At 42.1% G+C, this 16478-nt stretch overlaps 1 protein-coding gene across 1 annotated transcript in view; it reads left to right on the top strand.

Moving 5' to 3' along the window:
- The window catches only part of RPAP1 (RNA polymerase II associated protein 1), a 74651-nt gene extending 58720 nt beyond the window's left edge, over positions 1-15931 (top strand). Inside the window, exon 26 of the transcript XR_012628860.1 lies at positions 15828-15931. The gene's annotated coding sequence lies outside the window, so the exon portion shown is untranslated. The remainder of the gene's footprint in view (positions 1-15827) is intronic.
- Positions 15932-16478: the final 547 nt, after the last annotated feature.

Here is a 16478-nt window from a genome sequence, read left to right as displayed (position 1 = left end):
TGCTGTCCCCTTGACAAACTAAGACAGGCAAGTGAGGAAGTGGCTGGGAGCTGGTTTGACTCAGTGGACTAAAAGGGTTGGGACCTCACTCAAGCTTTTGGTATTAGCAAAGAGTTAGTGTGGTCAGTCTGAAATGGTCACCTCTGAGAAAGATGCACTACAGGAGAATGAGTGAGTCTCTCTCCTCTCAGTTCTGGCTCACAGCCTCATCAAGGCACTTGGTTGTTCCACATTTTGAATTAATTTTAAAACCTGCTATTGATTGCCTGAGCTTAGCCCGGTTTGAAATACCACATTTCCCACCAGCTGCATAGCAGTGCTGCTCTGGTTTATTTTCCCTGCCAGTTCTGCATCCATAGTAACTGTTGTCCGAAGGGTGTCGGCAGCGACACCAACTCTGGATGCATAATGTGCTGAGCGGGTGGTTATGCTGCGACTAGCGTGTTCCTCATTCACTACACTGCATACCTGAACATTCTAACTTAAGTATAGGCACATGAATGATGCTGTACGTCTGTTAGGAGAGTATGCTTGGACATACTTCCCAGGAGTGCTGTTACTGGACTCTTACTATAAAATACTGGTTTTGAACATATCTCAAAGCATTTTACAAAGGAGGTCACTTTCATCATCCCTCTTTTACAGGTGTTTGTTCCCAAACAAGAAGGTGTTTGTTCCCAAACAAATAAGAGCAGGGAAGAGACCTGCTAGGGTCCAGTTTTCCACATACAACTCCATCACTTGATGCAGCAGGCCTTACTGCAATAGGTGGTGTTTCTACGGATCAGTCTTTTTTGGGGTCTTGATCATTTGGTTATTGTGATCTAGATGTTATATTAAAAGGAAACTCTTACTAGTATAAGTTCAAGTTCCAACGTCATTCACATCAAGGATTTCATAGTGCTAACCTTTCTGAAGCAGCTCTAACAGGTGCCTGTGTGCTTGTACTGTCCCTACTTTTAGAGACCAGGAAACCAAGGCAGAGAATAACAAAGTGGCATCCAGAAGTCAGGTTTGGAGGGAATATATTCCAGGTGTAACACACTGATGATGTGCTGCTTCAAGCCCTGCAGGCACACTCACTTCTACCCATAGGAGAATTAAAAATGGCAGGTGGCATTGGAGTACACTTGCTCACAGGCTGTGGTGGTGTTTCCCAATTGTTGTGTGTTAAGAACAAAGAGAAAATGGTGAAAGGACAATGGAAACAAATGCAAAAGACTGTGACCCGTGTGTGTATCAGAAGCATCGGCTCCACATGTCCAGCTGGATGCTGGTTGCATGTGCCTGTACTTTGGGACAAGGTGGGGTTGGGGGTTAGTGCTCATCCACACCATACAGCAGCTGGTTCAATTTGGACCTCTGATTGCCTGTAGCTCTGGAGCAGTTGAAGCGTGTGTATGTTTGCATGCAGCCTAATTAGTGCCATTATCATTGCCATTAATGGCTTTTAATGAAGAACAGATGGTTCTGTCAAGGTTTCAAGCTGTGAAGTTCACTGACCCATTTGTGCTAAAAGGAGGGGAAAGAAAACAAAAAAAACCCAACCCTTGTTCCAACCTGATGGTGGTAGAGGGGAGTGAAAATGAAGATTGCCCAAACTTAAACCTTATGTTTTACTGTACAACCTCATCTGAAGGCACATGCAGATGCTTACAAAAGCCCTGCTTTCACTGGGGAGAACAGGGTTTCCTGGCACTTATCCTCATGAGGCTCTGACACATCAGCTACCTTTGTTGTGTTCGAACTGAGACTTCCCTGAAGAAGAGTGGAGGAAAGGAAAGGATTAATATAGAAAAGATCATCACTAGCAGGACAGGCCAGTACTGGGGAATAAAGAGAGAAAGGGAACATATTTGAAAGGATTCTCAGTAGTGTCCAAGTAACCCAAGTCAGGAATCTTAAAGAATTTTAACTTTACCTTCTTATTTTTTTTCACTTTTGCCTTTTTACTTTTGCTTGACTGTCACTCAGACATGGCTTGGATAGACACTTCTCTTCAGGGCTATAGCTCCAACTTTTTATTCCAGAGGATGGAATGCTGCTATTCCTCATTAGGAATTCAGATGTTCAGCTGTAAACATGGCAGCATGGTGGAGTCCAGCTGGAAAAGGTGAATCTCAAGCACAGATCATTTGATAGGATTTAACTGTCTGTCCTGGCAGCCACTTTTCTTGTCTCCTAATTATTGAGCAAAAGGCGATGTGTAAACTATAAGCTCACACTGATCAGTGCAAAGTCTGGCTTAATTAAAAGAAACTCCTTTTCTCATTTAATTGTGAGGGAAGCTTTAGTCTGCCTGTGATTCAAGATTAGCTGTCTACTTTGGGCATGGTGTCGTCTGTCTGGATGAACGGTGTAAATGGTGTAATATGTGCATATAATATGAGGTGTGGTTTTAGTATTCACTTCTGTCTTCTGTTACTGAATGTACCCCATTTATATGGACTATTCGAGAGTATCTGCCCAGCATGTGAATGGCCCGATCAAAAAATCTTACCAGCCTCCTGGTCATGTTCAAAAGATTTCCTAGCAGAATTCCAGTTAGAATTGCCAGTGTAATAAGTGCAAGTTGTGTTAATACCTTTGTAGATGAGCTTCATATAGGACCATATGTCCGTCACTTCAGATCCATGGAGGTCCTACTCTTCTGTGTGAATAGATTGGATGTGAAGCTTGAAACAGATATTGGCTCAATTGCAATGTCCTCAAGTTGAACTTGCAACCTCCCCATTTCCTTAAGAATTTATAAGCGTTTAAAGAGATTGCTGAAAAATATCGTTAGTAAGGATAATATATAACGTTATCCTGGTGTTGGAGGTATAAACCACAGGAATAAATAGTAGCTGGAAATAAGTCTTCCCCCCCTGCTGCCCGTGCCCCTCCCCCCTTTCTTTTTCTTCATGTCTTCATTTAGAAGAAGGAAGAAATTAAATTCATTAGCACTGATCCAGTGCCATATCTAATTAGCTGCAGTATGGGGCACTTCTGTAATCTTGTGTCATAAGCACAGTGATTTAAGAGTGGGTTTTTTTTTTTCTCTTTCCTCTGCACCAGCAACTACTAAGGATTAAGTAGTGATATGCCTGATTAATTTACATTGCCTTTATCAGGCTGCGGAAACAATTATCTCTCACTGGGAGAGTTTTCAAACAAACATGGTCACGTCCATGAAGTAATCTCCCAAGGAGTCTCTCTGGAGCTGCAAAAGGAGATTTAGAGCAATAACAAGCAAAAATTCTACTGCTCTTCCCTGGCTTCTTCCCAGCAGTTTCACAAAGCTTCATCCACCTTCCTGCCTGGTCAGTGCCTACCAGGAAGAGGTAAGGCTTGTAGAAATGAAGACCCTTTATTTCAGCAAACATGTAGCTGACTCAACACAAGCCCTTAAGTATGCTTGTTTTAGACGTGTGCTTGGGAGAAGTCCTCTGAGAGTAACATGTCCTTTTTTATACTCTGTCCTGTGGAAATTTAGAGAGGAGGGTTTGGGAAGGCAAATGGAAGCAGCAAAAGAAAGTGAAGAGAAGGCACAGTACTCCTCCCCCTATATTCCAATACAAATACAAACTAGTATTTGGGACCTTGGAGACACAGATACACAATCCCAGCGTATATAAATACACTCCTCTCAGGTGCCTCTGACCCATTCAAAGATGCTGTGCTCTGACAGAGCATCTGTATGTGATTGCTTTAGGTGCTTCAGCTTTCCTATGCAAACATGCATAGGAAGTGTGGCCGGTTATCTCATTAGTTCCCATACAAGGCAGCAGCTGAAGACCGCGGGTGAAGAGGAAGCACGGCAAGCTTCATTAGGCTGAGTGGAAACATTTTCACAGGAGTTTATGGAGAGTGGAAATGTCACACTGGGTCTGCAATCAGCAGAAGATTTAAAAGCTGTAAATATCTGCCCGTGGAGAAAAGATCCGCCCCCATCCCATCTCAAGCCAGGCTGGAGGATTCTTTCTTTCTCTCTTCTCCTTGTTATTTATGTATACAGCAAAGCTTTTTAAGGTTTGTTTTTAGTATTTCCTATGTCTATCCACTAATTTTGGTCTTCCTGTCCTTTGAGGTGGTCGGGTGTGTGTGGGAGGGTTTCAAAGAGTGCAACCCCTATGGGAAAGTGAAACCTTTCCCAGGTAGGAGCCTGCAGGAGAGCCAGGGATGAGGAAAGCTTGACTGGCTGCTGCTGGTGAGGGACAGGGGTAGAGAAGTACCGAGATGTGAGACAGTTTTGAGAAGCATCTGCTTGGATAGGTTGGAAAGTTCAGATAGGTAAAAGGAAGGAGAGATCTCTGTGTGGGACAGATAAAGAGGTGGGGGCTTTCTAGGAAGAGCCTTGGAAAGGGGGAAAGAGGGAGTTGGGTGAAAGTGGGTATAAGGAAAGAAGTTCAGGAAGAGTCAGGATGGAGGAAGCTCTTGCATGGGGCAGTGCGGTGCTTGGATAGCAAGGTGCTTCCAGAACAGGTTTGGATGGATCAGGGCAGGAGTGTGACCACACTTCTGTGAGAAATAGGATAGCTCTATTCACTGGCATCAATGTGTGCTTCTTTATTTCAGCCTTGGATGCTTTTGCTAGGCATTTTAATGTCCTAACACTTTTCTTTTGAGAGGCTTTCTGACCCCTGACTAACACCTGTATTTAAAAAGCATATTTTTAGTACATTGTACTAATGGTGTTGGATTAGTATTTGGTATTGGTCCAATGTGAGTATTAAGGATATGATTTTAAAGTTTAACGTTACTTAGTGCATCAACACCAGTTATGGTCTTAATTGGTTCCTGTCTGTTCTTTAGTATTTAAGCATTTAGACAAGAGTGTGAATACATGATCTCCACAACTTGCTCTTCCAAGGATTAGTCACTTTACAGTGTCACCAAAACACTTTTGTAAAGTATATCCTAGGGCAATGATTGTCAGTTAAGATCTAGCTAGCTTAAGCCATTTATTATTTTAGATCTTTGATTTCTTTCAAAACTATGCCATCACTATTGTTTACCACATTTAAGGTTAAAAAGATATTCAAATACATAATGGTCTGAATGTAAATCTGTCCTTTTGTATTTTTCTGCATTTTCTTTCCTGTTTTGAAATGTACCAGACCATTAGTTTCAGAGGAAACAATTAAGTTTTGATGTAGAATACATGGCTTTATAGCAGTTTCCATAGGAACCAAGTATGAGGTGTAAAGTCCGGGCATGTAGCTCACCCATCAGCTCCACCCAGGGGACTTGTGCAGGTGACAATGAACAGGTGATGCCACATGACTGTCCTCACATCATGATTTAAGCTATAACCTTGCACATGAAATATTTACAGGGAAATCTGAACCCAGAACCAGTTTGGCTGGCTTTGTATTTTGTTACAAATCAAATTACCCACCGGTTTAAACTCGCCAGTTTCATGTACAAAAATGTCAGGTTACAGCAGTGTTTGAAGAATTGCAGTAGGAAATAGCACAAATAGAGCAGATACTGAGGGTATGTAACTGCAAATATTACTTGATAAGTTTAAGACATTTGACATTTTTTTCAGGCCATCTGTAAAGTGCATCTGAATGTTCACTTAAATTTAAGCTGTCTCTGGAGAGCCCTAGACCCAGTTTTCAATGCAGTCGTATTTTAGGATGGTTTATCATAATTTACATGCAAATACTATCCGCATACAATTTTGAAGCAAAACCAGGCAGAATCTGACAGAGGTCAGAAAGGTTGAGCATATGGTTTGTGTTTAGAAATCACTGAAGTTTCATTTAGCTGTACTTGGTGCCTCATATGACTGTGAAGTGGGTGAATAGAAATGTATATGTAAAAGTGAGATTTAAGGTTATGCTTTCAAGGTTATTCCATACTGAAGTGCAGGGTCTACAGTGGAAGGAACTTTCCTTTTTTTTTTTTTTTAAGTGGCAGTATGCCTTTGTGAAAACTCGTGTTTGTTAGCCTCCTAAATATCTTTGGTTTCAGCTGCTGCTCTATGTGGAGTGCTGTGAATCTTTGCTTGAATTACACCTGTATGACAGATATTCACTGATGCTGCAGTATCCATACCAGCTTGGACCAGCTTGGGAGTCCACCTTGATATGTTTACTTACTTCTGCTTGGTGTTGGGTTCTTTTTGTTGCATGCATGGTGACTACCTAACTCAATTTAAACACTGTGTTTCTTTACCTTCTCTTTGATTCTTCTTTCTGTGTTGGACTGTACATCCAAGACAGTAGTGGCAACGTACAACAGAGGTTGTGAATTTTGGTACTGCCCCAGCTGAAACTGGGCCATCCTAGATTACAGGCTGGCTCCACCTATGGTAAAGTAGAGTAGCAGAGGAAGGGCCACAAGGTTGCCTGGCAGGGTCTGTGATTACCTGGGGCAGAAGCTGTTCTAACTTTCCTTCAGCTTTTGCTGTGGAAGTGGCTGAGGACTCCTTAGCAGGACCCTGGTAAGTAAAGGCTCTTCTGCTTATCTGAACACAGAAACTCTTCAGGAAGGTGAACTGCTGTGAAATCACTTTTAAATTTTCAATCTCTGCATTATCTTTCCTTTGTCCCTTAAACAAATAGCAACTGGATTAAAAAACTTTCTTTTAACTCTGTTAGCTTTTGCTGTTCTATATCCCTAAAAAATTAAACTTAAGATGGGAGAGTTTACAGTTGCAGTTAACATGTGGGAGTCATTGTGGCAACTTTAAAGGGAGATGTGACACATTTGAGAACTTGGGAATTTGGATCACAATATCTTTCAGTCCCTATCTCAGGATGCAACAGGTATTCTACACTGAACATCATCCTTAAAGTCCCAAAGCTATAGACAGTGTCTGTTGTTGTGATATCTCATGTGTTTCTGGTGGTCCCTGGGAAAAGATTGAAGTGGAAGGCAGTGGGAGTGAGCTGGTGTGCTGGGGACAGGAGCTTTGGTGGGGTTTGCAGTAGGAAGGTGCTGTGCAGAACAGAGCAAAGGACAGAGCCAGCACAGGCAGGAGATATTTGACTAAGAGGTTGAGGGATAAGTTCATTGCTCGAAGAGCAACAAGAGACAGAAGGCAGGGAAGAAGAAAGAGCAGTCATAGCAGTAAGGACCAAAACCATGGTTTTGGATGTGTAGGAATAGTAACAGCACAACAGGTCTGAGAGGGGAAATCAGAAGACATGAGAAACCCAATAGACTTCCTTTGAGAAAAGCAAATGCACACAAATAACAAAATCCCTTTATAATGTTGCCAGCTAAACAAGCTTCATGGTCACCTAACTCCAAATTCCATGTTTTGAAGTGGGAAGCGATGCAAGTCTAGACTTTGCCCACTACCATCAAATTGGAGCATGTGGGATGCAACACAGGGGTTCCCCAACAACTGGCGAGTGTCCAGCATAGGTGGGAGGCAAGCAAGTCTGATGCAGGACTCCTCGCTGCTAGGCACAGGCTGAAACTCTGCAGCAATACTGCAGTACATCATGCTGAGCAGCTGAACCCATGTGTACCTGTGTGAATAACCATTTCTGATCATCTTCTAAACACAATATTCAAATTGATATCTGTTATATCTTAATTAGTATCAAGGCTTGAACCAGCCACGTTCATGCTGTCAGCCTAATGGACAAGTAGATGTGGCAGCTGTGATATATCTTGATTTTAAAATAAGGTTTGGCACAGTGCTGCATGGCACTCTTGTATGCAAGCTCAGGAAGCAAAACCCACATAAGATTGGCACAACCAGTGGAAAAACTAGACGGAGTAATCTATCAATAGTTCTTTGTCAAGCTGAGAGAACATTCAAGTGTGGTCATCAGAAATCTGTCCCAGGTCCAGTACTATTCAATATTTTCATTTGTTATTTTGACAATTGGAGGACAAGCATGCTTAGAGGATTTGCAGATAATAATACCAAGCCAGAAAGGATTGTCAGCCTTTTGGAGGGCAAAATTAGAATTCATAATGATCTTGGTAAATTGAAGAAATTATGTAAAATCCAATAAGATGAAATTCAGTAAAGGCAAGTGACTAGAAAAGGGAAAAATCAAATATACAAATGCAAAAGTATCCAATTTTGGCACCATGTTTTGAGAGTGATGGACAAATGGGAGAGAGATCAGCATTCTTGAAAATGTAACCTATGTAGAAAGATGAAAGGGACTGGGTGGAAAAGAAAAGAATATGATTTAAAGTATATTAATATACGTCAGGTAGTTGCAGTGAAGATACTGATCAGATATTCTCAGTAGCTGACAGGGTAACAACATGATGAGTTGTATTTGGAAGGAGAGATTTGGATTAGATTTTAAGGGAAAGCTGTTTGTACAGTTAGGAAGATAGCACTAGAAGAAGAGCTAAAGGTTATGAGATTGGAGGTTTTTAAGTATCAGCAAGATAAACATCTGTCTGTGGTGATTTTCACATACCAATCCTGTCTCATGTAAGGGGCTGGATTAGGTAGAAGTTCTTCAATGAGTCTATGCTGGACAGGGGTGTAAAGGGGAATGAGAACGTAGGAATGAATGTGTAAAAAACTGAAGTATCTGTCTTTGTCCTGTAGCATAGGACATAGGACCTTTTCTTTCATGCTCTTCCTCATGGGAGGCTGCTTTGTGTCTGTGGTCTCCAAATAATATGGGCAAGACCCTGAGCAACCTTATTTATCTTTGGAGTTATTTCTGCTTTGAGCAGTCTGGGCTAGTTGACTCCAGCAGTCTCTTTCAGCATCACTTAGTCTGTGACTCTGTTTTGGGTGGCCCAAGACGTACCAAAGCTCTTGCTGCAAAAATTGTGAGGAAAAAGATCTGACAGTTTCTACTGCCAAATAGATAACAACTTCTGAAAAGGCTGATCTGCTTGGGGTTGCTAGAACAGCAAAAGACAGATAAATTGATGCTGAATGTTTATCTCCTTTGTATGCTAAATTGATATATTTTAAAACATGTAACTACTTCCATTAGGAAAGCATAACAAATGTTCTTTGACTATTATCAGCAGAAGCTGCATACAGTATTTCCATAAAAATGGGGAGGTTCGAATTAATTCAGAGTTGTTTAAAAGATTTGGTAACTTTGCCAGTATAGAGAGAACATGGTGATGGAGAGTGTTCAGAAAGCACGCTTACTTGCAGTTATAAGAAATGTGATGGCATTCACTTGGTCATGTCTGCAGCAAGTCAGGCAGTGTCAGCTGTGACAGCTACATGAAAATGGTTGTATTTCTTGACCAACTTTTTCCCTTTAATGACTTGAAGCTGATCACAAAGCAAGAGCATGTATATCTCTGCGTTAGTGGACGCTAAGTGTCTCCCGTTTAAATGTAAATACAGAGATTACATTTATAGCAGGATATGGCACAGTACACTGTGTCATGAGTCAGAGCAAGACAATGCATGAATAGCTTCAAGGTCAAGACACAGCACAAAACGTGTGATGGGATGATCTCTGGGCTTAGCTTACAGCTGGAGAAGCTCGAAACATTTGTGAAATTGCTTTTGTTTCTAAAAAACTATTTCATGGAGCTGCTTGAACCAGTAATACTGCATCTTTGCTTATCGCTTCAAAAAGAAAATTGAGTTGCCCGGTGACCTGTGTGTTGTGCATTCTCACACTGATCCACTGGCTGTGTAGAAGGGTCCTCTGCTGTGGCAGCTGCCTGATTTCCTGCATAGGCCCTAGACTTCTGTGGCACTCTGATTCCTTCTTAGCAGTGCACTACCAGTAGAGGTTTGTTACCATGTAGATCCAGATGCATCACATTTTGAAGTTCTGAACGATGAATAGCTGAGCGACTGTCTCACGGTACAGAATGGCCTTCTGCTCATCCCTGCCATTGCAGCTTCCATTGGGGAAGCTCCATTTTAGTTCCCTGGGGAAGTTCAGATATTGGATATCATCCCTGATTCTCATGAAGAACAGAACGAACACATCAGTCAGTGGACTATGCACCCAGGTGCACAGCCTCTTAACCACAGGCAAATGAGAGACTTCATGAATTCTGTTGTCTCCAAGCAAAGGAGTTACAGCTTCTGCAGGCTGGTAGACAGCACAATGTGAAAGAACCATGTAGTTGGGAATGCAAGGCAGACTGTGAGGTGGAGAGAGTATGGCCTACAGGAACACTGGAAAGCTATGTTTCTCTTGTCATATGCAACCACCTGCTAGTTTCCCTTCCCTGCCCCCATCTTGTTTCCTTCAAGGCAAATTATAGGTCCATGAAGACTTAGGTCAAGACATGCATTGTAAATGACTCTGACTGGAACTCAGCTAAAATAGGGTTTGGTGGCTTTTTTTTTTTTTTCCTTCTTTTCATGCCTGCTGAAAGTGAAATGTTGTAATGCTGCCCCTGTGTAACAGTACAAACTTGAGAGCACTGGTTCCCAACACGGCTTCTTTTGCGTTTGCTGCTTCAAGTTTCAAAGCCAGTTTCTATGGGAAAGGAAAAAAAAGTACTGAGTGGTGAGGAGATATGCTATCAAAATGCTGGGACTACTGCAGGTACCTGAGTTCTCAGCCTTGCTGCTGGCTGTGCAGTCTCTGGCACACCACACAAACTCTCTGCATCTGCTTTGTAAATCTGTGCGATGAAGCTACCGTTTCCATGCCCCCTGTTGACTGCCTGTTTTGTTTGTTTAGCTGCTGCCTTTTAAGTTTATTCTTTCTAATATGACTCGACTTACTGTGTTCTTCCTGGCTTTGTGTCTCACTGCTGTTGATAACTCATCTGCTTTCCAGCTCTGCGTGTCGATATGTACATAGTATCACAACCTGATGGCTGTTCAAACTAACAGCAAATATATTTTAAAAAATCCAGCTAGATCATAATTTTTTCTGTACTTCTCTGCTTCTGTTTTGCTTCACAAAACAACATGGAAAATTTTCCATAGCTAAATTTGTCAGTCTCTTTCTGCTGCAGCTTCCAGGCACAGGGATGAAGAGGAGGCATGAAAAAGGGAAGAAATCAAAGGAAAAAAGAAGCACACAGGACGAAAACAAGCCCCCAGAATGCCTGGACTGAGGTGTAGCTCCATTCTGCTTCTGGCCTGGACGTTATCACTTCTACCACATAAGGCCAAACTCTGTAGGACCTTTCCACAGCCTTGGCTTGAATTTTGTGTGATGTTTCAGTCTCGGTCTTCTTTTACCTCAGCCATTGTGCCTCTGTTTTTAAAGCAGCTTGGTCTGGTTTTATAGCTGTCCTTCCTCAAGCTTGAACCACATGCAGATGTTTTCATATCTTGATTTGATTTGGTGTTTTTTTGGTGTGGAAGAAAGTTACAGTCTGTCAGGTGACAGAGGTGGCTGTGTGGGTTTATGTTTACCCATCACTGTCACCCTGGTCATACCTCCATCCGGGCCATTTAAAACAATGCCCAGATCACTGGATGTCTCACTTTGCTGCCTCTCTCCCATGGCTGTACCAGCAGTTACCAAAGTTTGCAAAACTGCTCTACTTCCTGACAGGTTAAACTTTATATCCCTGTGTTGACTGGTATCCATCTGAACTGGGGACCGTTGGCATGGAGCCTTGCTGTGGCTGCCTCACTTGCCCCAAGTGCAATAGTGATCATTCTGCCTGTTCCTCACAGCCCTTTCCCCAGCCACCGTCTATTTGCTTAACCAGTGGCACAGCTTGGCATTTAACTATGCATATCTGAGGGTCGGTTGTCTGATTTCACTGCTGGCCTGGTCTAATCTCTTATGCTTATTTTCAGGGGTGGTGATTGGGGGGAGGACAGAGAAATAATTGAAATAAATGAAGCTGGATGATGCTTCATTTTGGCTGCTGGCAGTGTCCTGTTTGCAGGGATGAAACTCCTTCAGAAGCTGTGAGGGTCTCCACTTGCAAGGAAGAGGCCTATGTGGTGGCAGAGAGTATGAACAGCGGGGAAAATCTCATCTTGGTTTTTTGATGGTGTTTCTCTTTTTTTCTGGCTAGGTAGGTCCATACCACTATATACTTGACTGGTGTTTAACCTGGTAATGCACTTAGCTGATTCTACAGTTGTTAAGTATTATGCGGAAACAACGGACTGAGAGAAACTCTCAGACTGACTGTACTGAATTTCAAAATGTCCCTGCAGTTACTCTGATATTTTCACCCAATGGTGGAAAGGAGATGTTTTTTCCTTGCTGTCAGTAAGTCAATTTGTCAAATTCTGTATCATGATAGACAAGTTGGGTGCTCAGCTTTCCCAAGGAAGAAACTAGTTAGAAGAGGTTGAAAGTTGTACTTGTTGTCATAATCATCTTCTTAGTGACTCCTCACAATTGAATAAAGATGCTGTTCTCTTATAGTTGTCCTCTGAAGAACAGGAGAGATACTATAATGTACATTTTACAGGTGAGAAAACAAAGGGACAAAGAGTTTTCTTTCAAAGATCCCACAGTGACCATGAAGTAAAATTATGAATTCCAGAAACCTGGAAACGAGTAAAACTCCCAAACTCTAAAATGTTCCTGTTGTCGTGAATTTTAAGCTAATAATTTGATTTTTTTCAGCTCTGAAGGAAGTTAAGGACTTAAAAGATAAGACTTAGGGTCAGGAGACAGGAGTTCTGTTCCTGATTTGACCACGGTTGAAAAATGGGTTAGAACTTGCATTGGAAATACTACTTGCATTTTTTTATCTGGAGGAAAGATCTCCCACTCATGCCATGCCTTGTGTCCATGTAGAAAACTGGCATGTTACTACACATTTCTATGGTTTTTCAGAGTTGCTTTGCAATTGTATTTGGGAAGTACTTTGAGATCATTGAAGGGAGAGAGACACTGAAAGGAGAGAGATGCAAAGTCATGTATTTTAGCTTTCACAAGGGGTGTTTTTTGTTTTATCACTGCCTCAGCATGACTGGCCAGAACTCCCTTTGGGGTTTAGTTAATGACAATCTAGCTGGATCAGCAGTATGAGGTTTCAGAATCTTTCCTTCCTCTCTCTTCAGGACTTGGATGTACTACTTCATTCAGCAGACCTACATTTTTACAGGTGGAGGAATGGGCCAGGCAGAACCAGGAGCAAAACATGATTGGACAGAGGTTACAAAACTTACTTTGAGCAACTCTGAGTGATGTATTTTAGCTGTAGGGGAAAATACATTTAACATCATGATTGCATTGTACTCAAGAGAGCAGAAGTGAACTGGGAACACTTTTACCTAGGTCAGTCCAGTATGCAACTCTGAATGGGCTTTCTCATTAAATGTGAGTGGCAGTAATGAAATTCTGCAAATTAGAAAGAAGGAAGGACCACAGGAGCTAGAGGCCAAAGACAGACAGCCGAGGCTGCTAGGGAGTGAGGGAGTAGAAGAGCGTAGGCTGTCAGCATGCTGGTCTCTGGCTTAGTACCTTCCCTAACAGTGATTTCTGGCAGGTTTCAGTGAAAATGAACATCAGATTGGTGATTCACAGCCAGTGCCTTTAAAACAGCCTGCTTGCCTTCAGCTGGAGTAGGAGGAGAGTTGTTGTCCCTCTATGCTTCCCCATCTTGCTTGCAGGCAGGTGCTTCCTAACTTCCTACCACTGGCTCTCATTGACAGTGTGGCACTTCAGTCCCAGCTCTTTAGGCCATTTTCTGCCCCCTGTCCTCCTCTGCTACTTCCTTCACGAGCTCCCAAACTGTGGGTAGTGCTTCCTCTAAAGGTCTTGTTCTCTCCAGGCACGTGGCATCTCCAGGGTTCAGGTTGTGGCTGTTTTTAACTTTGTTTTGGAGAGGGACTCTGCAACTGGGCCACCCTGAGTCTTTCTGCTCAGTTGGGGTGGAGAGGTGATCTCTGGTAACAGACCAGCAGATTACTTAGAGATGTTATCCATCACACAGACAGAGAGAAAACCTGCAGATTTTCTTACAGGGCTAAAGATTTCAGCTGAATGCGTCAATGCTAATCCTGCATTGGGCAAAATGCCAGTCTGCCTAATGCCATTGTTGGTCTGACATTTGAGCCTCCATCCTAATGGATGCCAAAGCAGATCCCTCCACCTCATAGAGCCATTAATTAGAGCTTAATGACCTTCTGAGAGAAAGGTCTCGGAAATGAGATTCAGAGAATTTCCTACTGATAATGCGTGGCATGCGTACCGGGTTGGCCTGCTTTGGTCAGACTCTGAGGTCTTTTAAGTCAAATGGTCTGTGCTTCTGTTTACAGTAGCTACCTTTTTTCCCCGCCACTGTCACCTAAAACACAAAATCTGTCTTGTGTAGAATGACAGCTTCCCCTACATCTGAAGCCATTTTGGGTCTTCTCTGGGCAGGAAATGAGTTTTAAACTCTGCTGATACTGCCATGGCTCTTGGAATGACAACTCTGTTTACACCCTAAAACTCTTTTTAGTCCCGGTTACCTGCAATAGTGGTTTCTATAAATTTTTGCTTTATCTAAAGTTTTCCCTGATTGGCCAGAGAACCCATTTTTGATGGTTTTTTTGAGAAAACACCACTCCCTCTTTTTTTTACTAGACAGTGAATTCAGTCTTAATTTTCAACCAGTTTAACTTTGAACCTTCCTTTTTCTTAACAGAACTAGAATGGGGGCTCTCCAAAAGGCATTGAGAGCAGTTTTTCCTTCTTGATTTTGAATGTATCAGTTTTCTTTCATGTATATTCATTAAGATTCCTAGGCTTTAACCTCTGGCTGTGAACTGTACTTGTGTGTTGATGGTGGAGTGTATGAATATGGAGCGTCTGTTTTGTGAGAAGTCTGGCTATGATTATGAGAGTTGGACATGTCAGTATTTTCTTTCAATGTCTTTGTAAGGTGATTGGAAATTCTGAGAAGTTTGAGTGGTACCAGTAGCAATCAAATATATTTTTCCAGTAATTTTCTTGAAACTAGCTGTGTACTCATCTACATAATGCTTTTGTCAGATCTCTATTTGGTGTTGCTACAGTGCAGTTAGTATTGGCTTGCACAAGAGTTGGAGGAAAAAACTCTCTGAATTTTAACTTGTTGGCACAATCATGCACTTTTGCCAGAGTCACCAGCAGTAATACTAACTTCAAAGTGGTTTTCCAAGCATTAGGGTTCAGTTAATGCATTATGTTTTACTCTGGTTGGGTGCACATATCTAATGGCTGGGTACAGTAGTCTCCCTCCTAGAAGGCTATTTAAGACACATATGTCAGCTGCTCTAGCTCTTATACCACCCTCTGTTGAGACTAAGTAAGAATTTTGAATGTGTAAGACTTTTTTATTTTCTATACTTTAGTGCTTTTACCTGTGTTATTTTTGCCAAGCCAGAATTTTCAATTTCATTATAAAGCAAAACAAAGCTGAAGAAAATTTGAATGATTATGGTTTTCATTTTTTCATCATAGAATTTTTATAATGTGAAATTTGAAATAAAGTTTTTTCAAATTTTCAGACTTATACTGAGAGTAGAAAGATTTTTTTTGAGCTATTTTGAAAATCTTGGTATAATCTTATAGTTGGAAAGGCAGGTAGGAAAAGAGGAAAAGCAGAATGTTTTGCCCTTTCACAGTGCACTTTATAACTTGGCGCTAAACTTAAACTCATAAAAGAGAGCAAAGCTGTGGAGGAGCCATGGGGCGTGCATGTGTGTACGTGAGCAAGTCCGAGGCAGGGGGCTGATTTAGCTAGAAGCAGAATGGGAGCTTTTAACTATGGGTGGGAGAAGAGGAGGTTCTGGGATGTTCCTGAGGGGTTCTGCCACCTCCAAAATCCTCAAGGAAGGACATGGAGGTACCAGGGAGTTGTGCCTTCTGTAGCCAAACAGTTCCCAGCATGTAATGCTAGGAATCCCCCTTCTGTCCTAGCACTGCTTCATGATGGCAAGGCTCAGTTTTACCGTCATCTTTGTTTCTCTCACTCATTTTTCCTTTTTGCATGAATTAACCTCTCATTTCTGCACTTAGGATGCCATAAATTTACCAGCATGACTCACAGAATTAACGTCCCTCTCGGTGCTCTAAGGAGAAGAGACTGGTACCCCACAGCTCCAAGGCAAAAGGCTGATTGGACATGACATCATGGTATGTGTGACATCGCTTCGGCGATGGCCCAGCACAGGGCTGACTGGGGAGGGGGAGTGGTTCAGTAAGGCCTTTGGATTCAGGCTTAGGAAGCAGTGCGGGATGTCCAAGCTGTTGCTTGCTCACCTGTGTGTTCATCAGCTACATTAACCATTTTGTTGACTGTTGCTTTTGGTAGCAGGATAACCTCACTCTTTCTTTGGGCTAGGATAAGTCAGTGCTGGAATTAGAACAGCACTTGGTTTTTGGAGGCTGAACTGATACTAGGACTGGCAAGCTGTAAATTTTTTTCATGTGTGTATTTAATAAGGATGGGGGACTGATTATTTGATAAGGATGGTAGATTGCTTCTTACTGAAGTCCTTATAGACCTTTTAGATACTGAAGGCGTAACACATGTAGCAGACTGAGCTGTTCTCATTAAAATCCAAGAAATTACTGGGGCTCACTTTTACCACATTGATACTGGGTCTATCTGAAATGCAGTGCTAAGCTGTGTCTGACCTGTGGACTCTGAATTTCTCACCCATACAA

This window comes from Strix uralensis, chromosome 4 (genome assembly GCF_047716275.1).
Source record: "Strix uralensis isolate ZFMK-TIS-50842 chromosome 4, bStrUra1, whole genome shotgun sequence".
NCBI lineage: Eukaryota > Metazoa > Chordata > Aves > Strigiformes > Strigidae > Strix > Strix uralensis.
This window is presented reverse-complemented; position numbering and strand designations above follow the sequence as displayed.